The 14210-nt window shown below is 41.2% G+C and overlaps 1 pseudogene; it reads left to right on the top strand.

The window, feature by feature from the left end:
* Positions 1-11951: 11951 nt before the first annotated feature.
* LOC118730196 lies at positions 11952-12462 on the top strand (annotated as a pseudogene).
* Positions 12463-14210: the final 1748 nt, after the last annotated feature.

The following is a 14210-nucleotide window of genomic DNA, read 5'->3' as shown; positions in this document are numbered from 1 at the left end:
TCCTGAGGATGCTGAAAAGCAGTGCATGTTTCTAACCACCTCCCCACAGTGACCACAGCTTTCCTGAGGCTGTCACTGTCATTTCCATAATGCTTAGCTCCTGTGCTTTTAAAGTGTGTGTATCGTTTGCAAAATGCAACACCACAGTAATGAGAGCTACAAACATTTCCTTGTAGAGTTTAGGCTTTTGTCCCTTCTGTCAAGGTTAGTAAGTGTCAGTGTCTTCAATTCTGCCTGCATTTCATGTGGATCTGGATAGTAACTTCTGTACCAATTTCTATGAATACTCATTGCAACCTTACTGATTACCAAGCCCGACAATATTAAACTTGAGAACATGAAAGTCAGCTGAAAGCAGACTAGAGAAGTATGATCAGGGAAATGGCTGGATGGTCCCGAGCCTGTGAGAGAAGGTGATTGTGGCCCTTCTCATATCCCTGAGCCTGAATCCAGCCCACTTCCTACTCCCCAGTCTAACCCTAGGGCACCCAGCCCTGAGCCAAAGGCCAATCTTGTCACATTTTTCTGTTAGCTCTCAGTAGTCATAGTGCTGTGTACGGGAAAGTAGTTCATTTGGAGTTAGACAGAAAGATTATTTACCAACTTGAACACCTACTTACCTGCTCCAAAATGTTGTTTCTTCAGCTTTAAAATGTAAAAATAGCAACAACATATGGGCACCTTGTTACGTTTCTGGGGTAGGGAATAGAGGAGTTATTATGGTATGACTTCTCCCAAAAGCAATTTATCAAGAGCCCTAAAAATATCTAGATTATTTGACAAGATAATTTTGCTTTGGGAAATCTATACTGAAGAAATAATCTTTATTGTTGAAAGTATTACATACATGCATATAAGTTTCCTGGTTAATCTCTCCCCACCCTACCCCCTGCATTCCCTCTGAGATTCATCAATCTGTCTCATGCTTCTCTGTCTCTGGATCTATTTTGTTCATCAGGATATGTTGTTCATTAGATTCCACAGATGAGTGAGATCATGTGATACGTGTTTTTCTCTGACTGGCTTATTTCACTTAGCATAATACTCTCCACATTCCTCCATGCTGTCTCAAAGGGCAAGAGATCCTTCTTTTTTATAGCTGCACTAGAGGCCCGATGCACATAATTCTTGCAAGAGTAGGCCTTCCTTCTCCTGGTTGCCGGCACAGGCACACTCAGGGCCCAGGCTTCCCTCCAGCCACCAACAGGCACTCAGGACTGGGCTTCCCTCGCAGCCCCAGCTTTGTCCAGAAGGATGGAAGGACATCCAGAAGGGTGTCCAATCTAATTAGCATATTACACTTTTATTATCTATTGTAATAAAAGGATAATATGTTAATTAGACCAGACGTCCTTCCAGACAAAGCCACAGTGGTGGGGACAAAGGCAGTTAGGAGTGACCAGGCCTGCAGGGGAGGGCAGTTAGGGGCAATCAGGCCAGCAGGGGAGGGCAGTTAGGGGTGATCAGGCCAGCAAGGGAGCAGTTAGGGACATCAGGCCAGTATGCAGAGTGGTTAGGGATGACCAGGCAGGCAGGTGAGCGGTTAGGAGCCAGCAGTCCAGGATTGCAAGAAGGATGTCTGAATGCTAATTTAAACAGGCAATTGGCCATTCCCAAGAGATCCCAGATTGGAGAGAGTGTAGGTCAGGTTGAGGGATCCCCACCCATCCATGAATTATGTTCATTTGGCCTCTAGTTATAGATAGTATTCCATTCATATGTAGAATCTAATGAACATAATAAACTGACCATGAAAATAAATCCAGAGACATTGAAGCATGCAACAGACTGACGTATTTCAGAGGGAAAGGGGGAAGGGCAGGGGAAGAGATTAACCAAAGAATGCATATGCATATTGCATAATCTTTGGACAGATAATAGTGCAGGAAAAACTTGGGGCTGGAGCAGGAGCAGGGTTGAGGTGGTGGTCAATGGGGGAAAAATAGAGGACATCTGTAATACTTTCAACAATAAAGATAAATTAATTTATTTTTTTTTAAAGAAAGTTTCCTGCCTTAGCGGGTGTGGCTCAGTTGGTGGGGCTGCACCAAAAGGTTGCTGTTCAATTCCTGGACAGGGCACATGCCTGGCTTGTAGGCTAGATCCCTAGTAGGGGGTGTGCAGGAGGCAGCCAATCGATGTTTCACTCTCACATCAATGTTTCTCTCTTTCTCTCCCTTTCTCTCTCTCTAAAATATCAATAAAATAAAATGTTTCCCTTTCACTAATTCTTTATTGTTATATTTGACTAGTCGGGTATGTGTTCCTCAGCCCAGCCTGCACCCTCTCCAATCTGGGACATCCCTCTCACAATCCAGGATTGCTGGCTCCCAACCACTCACCTGTCTGCCTGATCACCTCCTAACCACTCCCCTGCCAGCCTGATCGACACCTAACTGTTCCCCTGCTGGCCCAATTGCCCATAAATGCCCTCTCCTGCCAACCTGATCACCCTTAACTGACCTCCCCTATCAGCCTGGTCACCTCCAACTGCCCTCCCCTGCAGGCCCAGTCCTCCCAACTGCCCTCCCCTGCAGGCCTTGTCACCCCCAACTGCCCTCCCTTGTAAGCCTGATCCCCCCCAACTTCCCTCCCCTGCTGGTCTGATCATCCACAACTGCCCTCCCCTGCTGGCCATTTTGTGTCCACATGGGATGGCCATCTTTGACCACATGGGGGCAGCCATTTTGTGTGTTGGAATGATGGTCAATTTGCAAATTATCTCTTTATTAGATAGGATATACAATACCATGTAAGCACAAGGTGTACAATATATTGACTTGATACATTTTCTCTTTCACTTTTCATTTTAATTTGTTAAATTTCAAAACTTTGTGATGAAGCTCTGAACCAGTAATACAAAAATAGCAAAGAGGCAATGGAACATTAGCAGTTTGTCCAATCTGAAAATCTATGAGACTATATACAAATTCTTGATATAATGGCAGACTCTCTACAACTAATACAATTAATCATGTTTTTGTTAAAATAAGATGCTTAAATTCATGTTTTGATAAATTTAAAAAGTTACTCTCCTCCTTTCTTCAGTTTTCTCTGTATTTTCTCCCCATTCTCTGAATTAAACACAATTGCTACAATTCTGTTGCTTTCTTAAATTGTATTTAAAAATTGGCAAATATACATGTCTCCAAAAGAGGATGACATGCTACAATTTGCCAACCATTTCACATACAAAGAAACAGCCTGGAGTTTCCTTTTCACTCTTAAAGGAGTGAAATACCAACTTTGTAAATGAAAGCTGTAGAATAAGTCTTGAAATTTATAAACAATGGCACCCTAAACAACTCACCAGGGAAAATGTTGTAACTCACAGCTGTTACACTCTACATGTAATTCAAAAGGTTCTCAAAGATGTGTCTTAGCAGGACCTACATCTCCTATTGATACTCATTTTGCCAATCTTTCATTTAAGGTTTTGGTTTCGTAAAATTGATTTAGAGTAAATCTGTGACAGACTGACAAAGAATATGGTGTCCCTTTCCACTGAGATCTAACATAAGATAGTTCAAGATATGGAGGTGAGGTGACAGGAGACTATATATTTTCACTGGCAGTAAACTTCCTCTTTAGGAGAAATTTGTCTTTTCTCTGATGGGCTCTTTGGTTATGAAAGGGAAAGCACACAATAGCATGATTGAGGGCAAGACAATGAAAGAACTAAATTGTACATTTTTTATGAAAGGAATTTTGAGTTGCCAGGAGCAAGGCAGGAAATGCAAATTAGAGAGATAAAGAGATGAGAGAACTAGGAGGAAGAGAAAATTGGCAGTTGGAAGGCCAGGGAGCGACTCTTTTCAATAAGGGGCAACTAACATTCAATTTTAAGCAATCAGCTGTAAGTATTTTGTTTCAATGCAACTGCCATTTTACCATAACATCTTTATGAAATTCCCTGCTTTTATAAGTAGTTTTGAAGTAAATGAAGGAAAAAATACGATGTTCCACATTTTAATTTACTCAGGGCATAGGCAAAAGAAAAGACATAGAGTCAAGATGACAGTGAATTTAAAAATTATGAAAAGCAGAAAATTTCTGAAAAGCAGGAAAATTCTGAAAACCAATAAATGACTAAGAGGCCAAGTGGAAAAACCCTGAGATGATGAAGAGATGCTGTGTCACTTAGGCTTTTTCAAACAAGCAGAACCACTCTGCGGAATTTACTACAGAGATAACACCTTACACAACTGTGGGAGCTGTTGAGAAATTCTATGGAAGGCTGTTGCCTCCTTGTCTGTTGTTGGCCTGAAGTCTCTGCAGAGCCTCAGTACTAGTAGATGGGAAGAAATATTAGACATGGAAAGGGGAGATCAAGGACAACTGGAGCTCATATATATTGTATATCTTACCCCTCTCTCCTCTCTCTCTCTCTCTCTCTCTCTCTCTCTCTCTCTCTCTCTCTCTCTCTCTCTCTCTCTCTTTCTCTCTCTCTCTCTCTCTCTCTCTCTCATATCCTCCAACATCGACAACACAGGTGATCTACAGAAGGAGTTGGCACTCCTTACCTCAGAGCTGCACATACAGCTGGCTTAGGATTCAGACAAGCTGAATGAGGTGTTCCATCAGGAGCCAGAGCAGTTGTGACCTTGGCTGCTGCCTTAAACCAACAAGATACATCAGCAGATCAGTGTCACCATGCATGAACTCCAAGAGTGACTGGTACTCCATCTGAACTTCAACAAATAGTGGCTCACTATGAATAATAATGAAAGGAATCATCCCATTTTCACATGGTTTTCCTGGACCCAGAGGTCCTAGTGATATAAGAACTGGCACTATAGGGGGGTCCAGGCAAGATGGCAAGTATATAAATGCAGTACTCACTGCCTCCCACAACCACATTAAAATTACAACTAAAATACAGAACAGCATCATTCAGAAACACTTGAAATCTAACTGAACAAAGTTCTACAATTAGGGAATTAAAGAAAAAGCTCATGACATTTACAGTAGCTTTTCCATACAACTGGTCTCTCTTGCCTTATGCTTAGAACTTTCCTAAAATCTCTAAAAGAAGCAGCCTGATACTTCTCAATAAGTGGCCCCTGGCTCAAGTCTAGCAGCAGCCCACCTTGGTTCAGAACTTGGCTTCTCCTGGAAACCTACAAGCCCAACATAAGTAGCAGCCACCTGAAGATTGCTCATTAGCTCATGCCAGGTGGACAAAGACAGGGCACAGACAGTGGCTGACTTTATAGCTCCCTGGGGGCCCCAGAGCCAATGTACCCAGAGGTCAGCTTCAAACCATGCAGTATTACAACCATACCACCTCCACAAGTGACACACTAAAGGGGTGGACTCGGTGAGCACAAAAATCCTACTGAAGCAAGTCTCGCTCCATAGGGTCACCTCCTATACAGCAGCTCTTTTACTGTATAGTCAACCCTTGCAACCCTTGCACTGGATGCCAACATCAATCAAGGCTCAACTACAATAGGACAGCTCACATGGGGACACACCTGGAGTGCCCAGCTCAGGTGACTAGGGAGGGTGGGCCCTCCAGGACACCTCCTACAGAAGGCCATTCTAACAAGTCCAGGAGCCATAGCAGATCTACCTAATACATAAAAGCAAACACAGGGAAGCAGCCAAAATGCAGAGACAGAGAAACATGTTGCAAATGAAAGAATGGAAGTACTCTCCAGAAAAAGAACTAAATGAAATGGAAGCAAGAAACTACTAGATTCAGAGTTCGAAACAATGGTTATAAGGATGCTTATGGAACTTACATAGAGCTTCAAGGAACTTAGTGAGAACATCAATATCATAAAAAAAAAAAAGGACCAGTCAGAAATAAAGGATACACTAACTGAAATAAAGAATAATTTACAGGGACTCAACAGTAGAGTAGAAGATTCTGAGAATCAAAGCAAGAATTTGGAGTATGAGGAAGCAAAAAAAAAAAAAACCCAATCATAAAAACAAAAAGAATCCAAAAATATGAACATAGAATAAGGAGCCTCTGGGACAACTTCAAACATATGAACATTCACATTATGTGGGTTTCAGAAGGAGAAGAGAGGGAGCAAGAAATTGAAAGCCTATTTGAAAAAGTAAGACTTCCCTCACCTGGTGAAAGAAATGGACATACAAGTCCAGGAAGCACAGAAAGTCCCAAACAAGAGGAACCCAAAGATGCCTACACCAAGATGCATCATAATTAAAATGCCAAAGGTTAAAGACAAAGAGAAAATCTTAAAAGCAGCAAGAGAAAAGCAGTTAGTTATTTATAAGGAAGTAGCCATACAACTGTCAGGTGATTTTTCAACAGAAACTTTGCATGTCAGAAGGGAGTGACAAGAAATATTCAGTGATGAAAAGTAAGGACCTACAACCAAAATTACTCTACCCAGCAAAGCTATCATTTAGAATTGAATGTTAGATAAAGAGGTTCCCAGACAAGAAAAAGCTAGGTAGTTCATCACCACCAAACCAATACTACATAAAATGTTAAAGGGTCTTCTTTAAGAAGAAGGGGAAAAAAGATTTTTTTAAAAATATGACAGTAAATACATAACTATCAACAATTAAATCTAAAAATTAAAATAAATGAATAAGCAAAACAGAAACATTCTCATAAATACAGAGAACATTTGACAGTTTCCAGATGGGATGGGGTTGGAGGAAAAATGAAAAAAATGAAGAGATTTAGAAATACAATAGTGTAGTCATGGGGGTCTAAAATACAGCATAGAAAATATAGTCAATAATATTCTATTAATAATAACTATTTTTGGTGTCAAATGGGTATGAGATTTTTCAGGACAATTGACTTAATAAGTTTATAATGACTAATTATTGGGGCGTGCACCTGAAACTAATATTGTATGTCAACTGTAAATGAAAAAAAAGGATTTTTTAGACATTTCAGCCCTTTAAAAAGATAGCACCATACATTGGTCAGTGATTTAAAGCACACACCACACCCTGAAGGGCTTTATCTTAACCCTTCAAGGTGTTTCTACCAAGCCTGCATGGAAACTAATTCTTTTAAAGGTTATTCCAGCATTCCAGCTACTTGATGAGAAAATGGTGAGATCAGTGAATTCCATTAGCATAAGTCCATTGCTGGACTTTAGTTGCTTTTAAATGAGTTCCTTGATCAGGAGCAATGCTGTGGGAATATCTTGAATTACATTGTGTAACTCTACAGATGTTGGTTTTGGCAAAAACACTGAGAGGAAGTGCCTCTCCCAAGATGCATGTGGTCCAACGCAATCAACCTGCCTCCAGGGGACTGATCTTCCTGGGAAATGGTGCCAAATTAGGGCACAGAATTGGTCTCTGCTTGTTGGAAGGTTGGGTACTCACAGATCAGCCTCAGTGAGGGGAAGATTATGTTGCTGAGTCTATGTGTAACCTTCATCCCTGACACACCATGGCCACTTTGTTCATGAGCCCATTGGGCAAAGATGGGGTGACTAGGGAAAGAGCCTATTAACATCCACACAGTATCTTGTCCATCTTATTATTAAGATCTTCCTCTACTGAGATTGCTCTTTAATGAGCAGCCACATGAGACAAACATCTTCATGCTCTGTGCCCATTCGAAAAAATCTATTCACATACCTCTGCTACCAATTTTCAAGTTGTGCTTCTTCTTGAGTGCACACAAGCATTCAATTCATAGTTTTAACCATCTAGTCAAGCACTAGTCACTGTCTATGAATCAGTGGAGAGCCATATCTTCGGCCATCTCTTCTTCTAGGAAAAAGTAAATAACTAGGTGCACTTTTTGAAGTACTTCCAACCCTAGGATTTCCCTTCTTTGTTATAGTACTTCAGAGCTATCTCAGGGTGGGCCAACAATACTAATTATATGCTTTGGAGATGTGCCACTGTACCATGCATATCTATAAACCAGGTCTGAATATTTTTCTTCTTCAGTCAACATAAACCATAGAGAATTCCACATGAGATCATATGTGTGGGTTGAGAAAGAGGAGGCAAGATAGCAAGAGTAAGGGCCCTATCTATCAACAATTAAAATCAAAAAACAAAATAAGTGAATAAGCAGAACAGAAATCAACTCATAGATATAGATAACATTTTGATAGTTGCCAGATTGGAGTGGGATTAAGCACTAGGTAAAAAGGGGAAGGGATTAAGAAGTACAAATTGTTTGTTACAGAATAGTCATGGTATGACTAGGGAATATAGTCAATAATATTCTAATAGCTATGTACAGTGTCACATGAGTATGAGATTCATCAAGATGATCATTTAGTATGTTATGTAATGTCTAATCACCGGGGGGGTACACCTAAAACTAATATAATAATGTATGTAAACTGTAATTGAAAAACAAAAATAATTTTTAAATAGAAAAAAAAAGTAAGGGCCATTAACATCTGGGCCACTTGCTCATTCAATTTACTTGAGCCTTCAGGCCCTGTTGAAGCTGTACTCCATGCCCAACTTTATGGTTTGGTGAGCCAGCTAACACCCACTTTATAATAGGTACCTCATGTTCATAGGATGGCCCATGGTTGAGTGTTGGATGTCTACTAAAGCCCATAAGACAACCATAAGCTGTCTCTCAAAGAACAGCCATCTACAAAGGATGGCAGGGCATTGCTCCAAATTCTAACAGCAGTAGGCAATGTAATTCAGAGAAGGGTCTGCAGATTCTATACACATCTCAACCTGTACAGCCACTGCAAGCACCATCAGATCCACTAGGTCACATGGCTAAGCACTTTACACAGCAGCCTGGATCTGTTGCAGAGCCTTCTCTTCTTCTGGGTTGATATTTTGACCCCTTTCTGCAATCAGTCGAGAATAGACACATGATATGATAGTCACTTGTATTTTTTAACTGATTTTCGAGAGGGAGAGAAAGAGAAGAAAAAAACATCGATGTGGGGAAAACATGGATCCATTGCCTCCTGTACATGCTCCGACTGGGTTTTGAACCCAAAACCTAAATATATGCCCTGACTGGGAATCGAATCTGCGACTTTGCAGAGCCCATGATGATACTCCAACCAACTGAGACACACCAGCGAGGGTTCTTGTATTTTTTTTCTCCACTTATTGAGAACTTAAGTGAGGGAAAGGGGATATTCACTGTGTGCTCCTCAGGTACTCTAGCACATGGGATATGGGGACTCTGGCTAATCTTATTGAAATGTTTAAGGAAAGGGTAGCCCAATAAGGCTGGAGCTCTTCAGGACCCCCAGTGGCCAGCATGTATATGCAAGATACAGATCCTAAAAATGGAGGAAAGGGACAGTGATAAGACCACTTCTCCGACACCAAAACCATTGGTTGTGATGTGAAGATTTCAGTTGATCGTCTCGTTAATTTTTTCCACTGCACTGAGCATCCAGTTTGACTGATGGGTCAGGGTTTTGGCCCCATAGCCTATAAAGAGCCATCTATGCTCCCATGAAAAGGAGGATCTTTGGTGAACCGGAGACTCCTTTAGACTATGTGAACCTTGTAGTTCTCAACTCTTTGCTGCTTAACATGTTTACTTTGTATTCTTGCCAGGCAGACTGAACAAAATGCTAATTTAACCCAGTTTAAAAAACAAAGAGGACGGAGATCTCACTTTAAATGGGATCATTTTTATTCTTGTCATGTCTGCCTCGGACATGGACTTTTAATATTTAAATATTATTTCCTGTGAGAGCTGAACTTTCAGGATTTTGTGGCTATGAAAGGATTCAAATTTCAGATTCTACCTTGTGTGAAAATATCATTTCAAAGTGTGTGTCCCAGGAGAATAATAATAGACCTGAGTCCTGGCATATTTTTTAAATGAACTTTGTTCAGAGGGCTCTTTAAATGTAGCTTATTCTCTTTCCTTCCTAGACACCGGGAGGTAAGCAATGACGCTTTTCATTTTCCCCAAAATTCAGTCCGACGCTATTACCATATTACTTATTATAAGCAGAATAAGTAATTGCAAAATGATAAAAGAATGTCACGTCTGCATTTAACACATTAAATATTTTTATAATATGCTAACGTTGCCCTTTCATTCTAATTAAAAATGTCACATTAATTGTCTGTAATTATAATTTAACTATTAAAAACATGTCTGTTGCTTTCCTTTGTTGTTAGTGTAATCCTGCCCACAATCTACCAAATACTAGGGTTGCAGTGATTAATAGTAATAAATCCTGAGAAGTCACATTTTATCCATAAGCAGTCTGAACAAAGTGGGCCGTTTAAATACCAGCTTAAATGCTACGTTGCTCTGTCATGCTTTGTAAAGTTGAGTACATCCTGTCACTTTGCATCCCACAATTTCACATAGTGAGAGAAGTGCAGTGTGCCTGCTACTGTCCGTGGCCTGGCAAGGTTTACTTCTTGCTCGTGAGAAATTGACAAGGAGAATCTGCTCCTCATAGTCACTCAAGAGTCCAGGCTGGCATAAGCTCCATCTCAACACAAGCTTTCACCGCGCAAGAGAGTTCCTTTAGGAAGCATGACAAGTCATGTTTTTAACATTTCTGCTTGGAAGGGACAACACCCTCCATTTCTGCTCACATTCCATTTGCCAAAGCAAGCTGCACAGCCATGCCTGCGTTCAATAGGGTAGGGGCGTCTAATTCTCCCTCCAGAAGGTCCGCTGCATGCTTGTGAGCAGCAGTAATACATCTACTACTCTGTGACTCAAATGCATGAAGCAGGGATATGTATTCTAGAACTGTTCTCATCTCCTTCTGGAGCCCTACTCATAGTGATGGTGAAAGATTCCTGTTCAGGATTTCCCTGAAGTGCTCTGATTACTTCTGACCCCCATCCCCTAAAGACTCTCAGTGAGAATGGGAGAAGGTGGACCAACCCCCACAGGCTAAGTCCTTTGCCCTTCTCCTCTCCCATACCCACTCCGCCTGAGCTCTAAGCTCGGCCCTCCAAATTTTGGAGTTTTGTTTTTTAAAAGAAAGCTTTGGAATCTAGAAAGGTGTGGTGTTGTGGTTTTGTTTGTGTATTGTTGTTGTTGTTTTTTTCAATAGAGCCTGGCTTGCAATAACTCCTTCACTTTAGACTTACAAATCTAGTATAAATGGTATAAATTGGATGATGACAAATCAGCAATGTGGAAATATGTCATTCCCTTTATTTTCATATCTGCACACACTTTTCTTTGATGAGCTTCCACTCCGCTTGACTGCAAAGAAACTAAATTTAGTCCAATCCACTTGGCCCAGCCCAGCAATGTCTTTTTATTCACTTCAGGAATTAGTCTCAGTTAGTATCACTCAAGTCTCTTTCCCAGCTTCCTTCTCCTCCTTCCCTTTGACTCTACACCCTGGAGAAAGGGAAGAATTGAGTGTCTCACTCACTTCTGAGGCAGGTTCTGGGCCCCGCAGAAAAAGTCAAGCATCCTTGCCAGGCCATGTGGTGGGGACCCAAATACTCTTCATCCCTCTCAGCTGCACTGTTCCTTGGTTCCTTCATACCCAATGGTAGGAGAGCACACCTGTCAGCCTAGTCTTCAGAGGAGCTCCTGGCAAGAAGTAAGCACCAGCTTCGTGTTCTATTGATAGAATCACCCTTCAAACCCCACGTGATACTCTTAGGGACTCTTTGGGTTGGGGGTCAACAGAGAAAACAGGTCAAGTACGTTCTATACCTCTGCTGAAGGGAGAAAGGGGAAGAGACTAGGTGCCTAATACAACACCCCATGACCTCTGCCTTCTCCAGAAGTACCTTCTCCTTTTCCATATGGCCTTATATTTTCCCCTTCAGGCAGGAGGAAGTTGAACCACTTTGGGGGGGGGGGGGGGCCACAGTCACTTTGTCACACACCTGACAAGCTGTCATTGGGTGTGGACTTGGATGATGCATGAGTGAGTAGTTATGACCAAAGGAAAGTTGAACTTATGGTCCAATGTTTCAAGTTATTTCCCCATGTAAATATTTTATACATGCCACGTCCACAACTTGATCTGTGAAAGGTCAAGCTTTGCCTTTTTATGAAGATGGCACTGAAAGCTAAGAAGGAAACCCCTGCCCTTCCCAAAGCCAAAGCCAAAGCCAAAGCAAAGGCTTTGAAGGCAAAGAAAGCGATGCTGAACAGCATGCACAGATACACACACACACACACACACACACACACACACACACACAAGAAGATCTGCACGTCACCCACCTTGCGACAGCCAAAGACACTAAGGCTGCAAAGGCAGCCTAAATATCCTCAGAAGAGCACATCCACGAGAAACAAGCTTGACCACTATGCCATCATCAAATTCCCCCACTACCGAGTCAGCCATGAAGAAGATAGGAGGCAACAATACATTGTGTTCATTGTGAAATCAAAGCCTGAACCAGCACCAGATCAAACAGGCTGTGAAGAATCTCTGTGATATTGATGTGGCCAAGGTCAACACCCTGATCAGACCTGAAGGAGAGAAGAAGGCATATGTTCAACTAGCTCCTGACTATGATGCTTTGGATGTTGCCAACAAAATTTGCATCATCTAAACTGAGACCAGCTGCCTAATTCTAAATATAAATTTAGAATTTACATAAAATAGAATTTCTATTATACTGTAAAAGAAAGGTCAAGTTCTTGATTTATCTCTTGTTCCCCAAGTGACTAGCCTAATTAATACTTTTGGAATACTGAATATATGATCTATAAAGCAATATTTTGAAAAGGTCCTGATTCAAAAAACTGAAAATGGAACTCCCATTTGACCTAGGAATATATCCCAAGAAACTAGAAACACCAATCAGAAAGGATATGTGCACCCCTATGTTCATAGTAGCACAGTCGATGAGATAAGCAAGTTAGCATATGTGAAAAGCTCTGTGGTCTCTAATAGGCTTTGAAAGTGTAAGTTGAGTCCTGGCCAGTGTAGCTCAGTTGGTTGGCACGTCACCCCATGCACCAAAGTTCGATTCCTGGTCAGGGCATATACTCAGGTTCAATCCCCAGTCAGGGCACATGTGGGAGGTAAATCCTAGAGTGAGAATTTAAAAAAAAGTATAAGTTGATGTTAGTATAGATGATAATTTTTTATTACACCTCTTGAACTGGTACATTCGTGGAATACAGGACCCCCATCACCACTTACTTTGCAACAATACAGCAGAGTAGATATGACTGAACATTGGCACCAAAAAGACATAGATTTGAACCTGGTTCTGTGACTCACTACCTGGGACACTTAGCAAAAGTATTTTTGTTTTTGTTTTTGTTTTCTTAGCAAGGTTCTTAACCTCCCTGAGGGTCAGTTATCCCATCAGCAAAATGGAGCTAATAATGAATGTGTAATATTATGGATCATAAAAAGAGATCAAGAAAGAGACTATTATTACTGTTTACTACTTTATTTTTCACTTTTGTCAAATGCTGTCACACTTTGCTTCTCTTAGATCCTTATTCAATAATCCAGGAAAATACACACATCTGGCCCAACTATTGTGGTTCAGTTGGTTGGGCATCCCCCCTGTGCACCAAAAGATTGCTGGTTTGATTCCTGGTCAGGGCATGTGTCTGGATTGCATGCTCGATCCCCATTAAGGGTTGTGCAGAGACAACCAGCAATGTTCCATTCTCACATCAATGTTTCTCTCTCTCTCTCTCTCTCTCTCTCTCTCTCTCTCTCTCTCTCTCTCTCTCTCTCTCTCTCCCCTCTCCCTTCTTCTCTCTCCCTAAAAATCAATATAAATATTTTTTAAATACATCTTAGAAAGAGAGAGAGAGAGAGAGAGAAAGCAATAAAGCGGGCCAGGCACTCTCCTTTGTGAGTATTCATCCCACTGTGTTGTAGAAGGAAGCTTAATTGACACAATATCGATAACATAGCCTCTCAAAACATTAAGCATCATCCCTTATCTTGGAGAGCCATTAGAAGCGGAGCAAGAAACTGATGTGATTGTATCAGGCCAGCCCACAAGGGGACTAGAACGCCATGATCAACCTTTGCTGGAGAATTTGGCAGTTCCTAACCTTATGAAACCCACTGCGAATACATGATGAATGGCATTCATCTGCAGCACTAAGATTAAGGGCTTTTGCACAAATGAAATATACTGCAGGTTGCATACAATTCCCCCTTCTCCAGTTCACTCTCGTTTTGTAAGGCTCACAGAAATGCCCATGTCCTTGGATGGCCTCATTAAATAGATCATTCTTCGTTTGCTCTAATTTTTAGTGGGTATTTAATTTTAAAACTTTGGTAACTGTATTAATCACAACTTATTTGTGATACACCTCACCAAAA

This window comes from Pipistrellus kuhlii, unplaced genomic scaffold, assembly GCF_014108245.1.
Source record: "Pipistrellus kuhlii isolate mPipKuh1 unplaced genomic scaffold, mPipKuh1.p scaffold_m20_p_3, whole genome shotgun sequence".
NCBI classification, from domain to species: domain Eukaryota; kingdom Metazoa; phylum Chordata; class Mammalia; order Chiroptera; family Vespertilionidae; genus Pipistrellus; species Pipistrellus kuhlii.
Note: the sequence above shows the minus strand (reverse complement) of the source record. Positions and strands in the feature narration are given on the sequence as shown.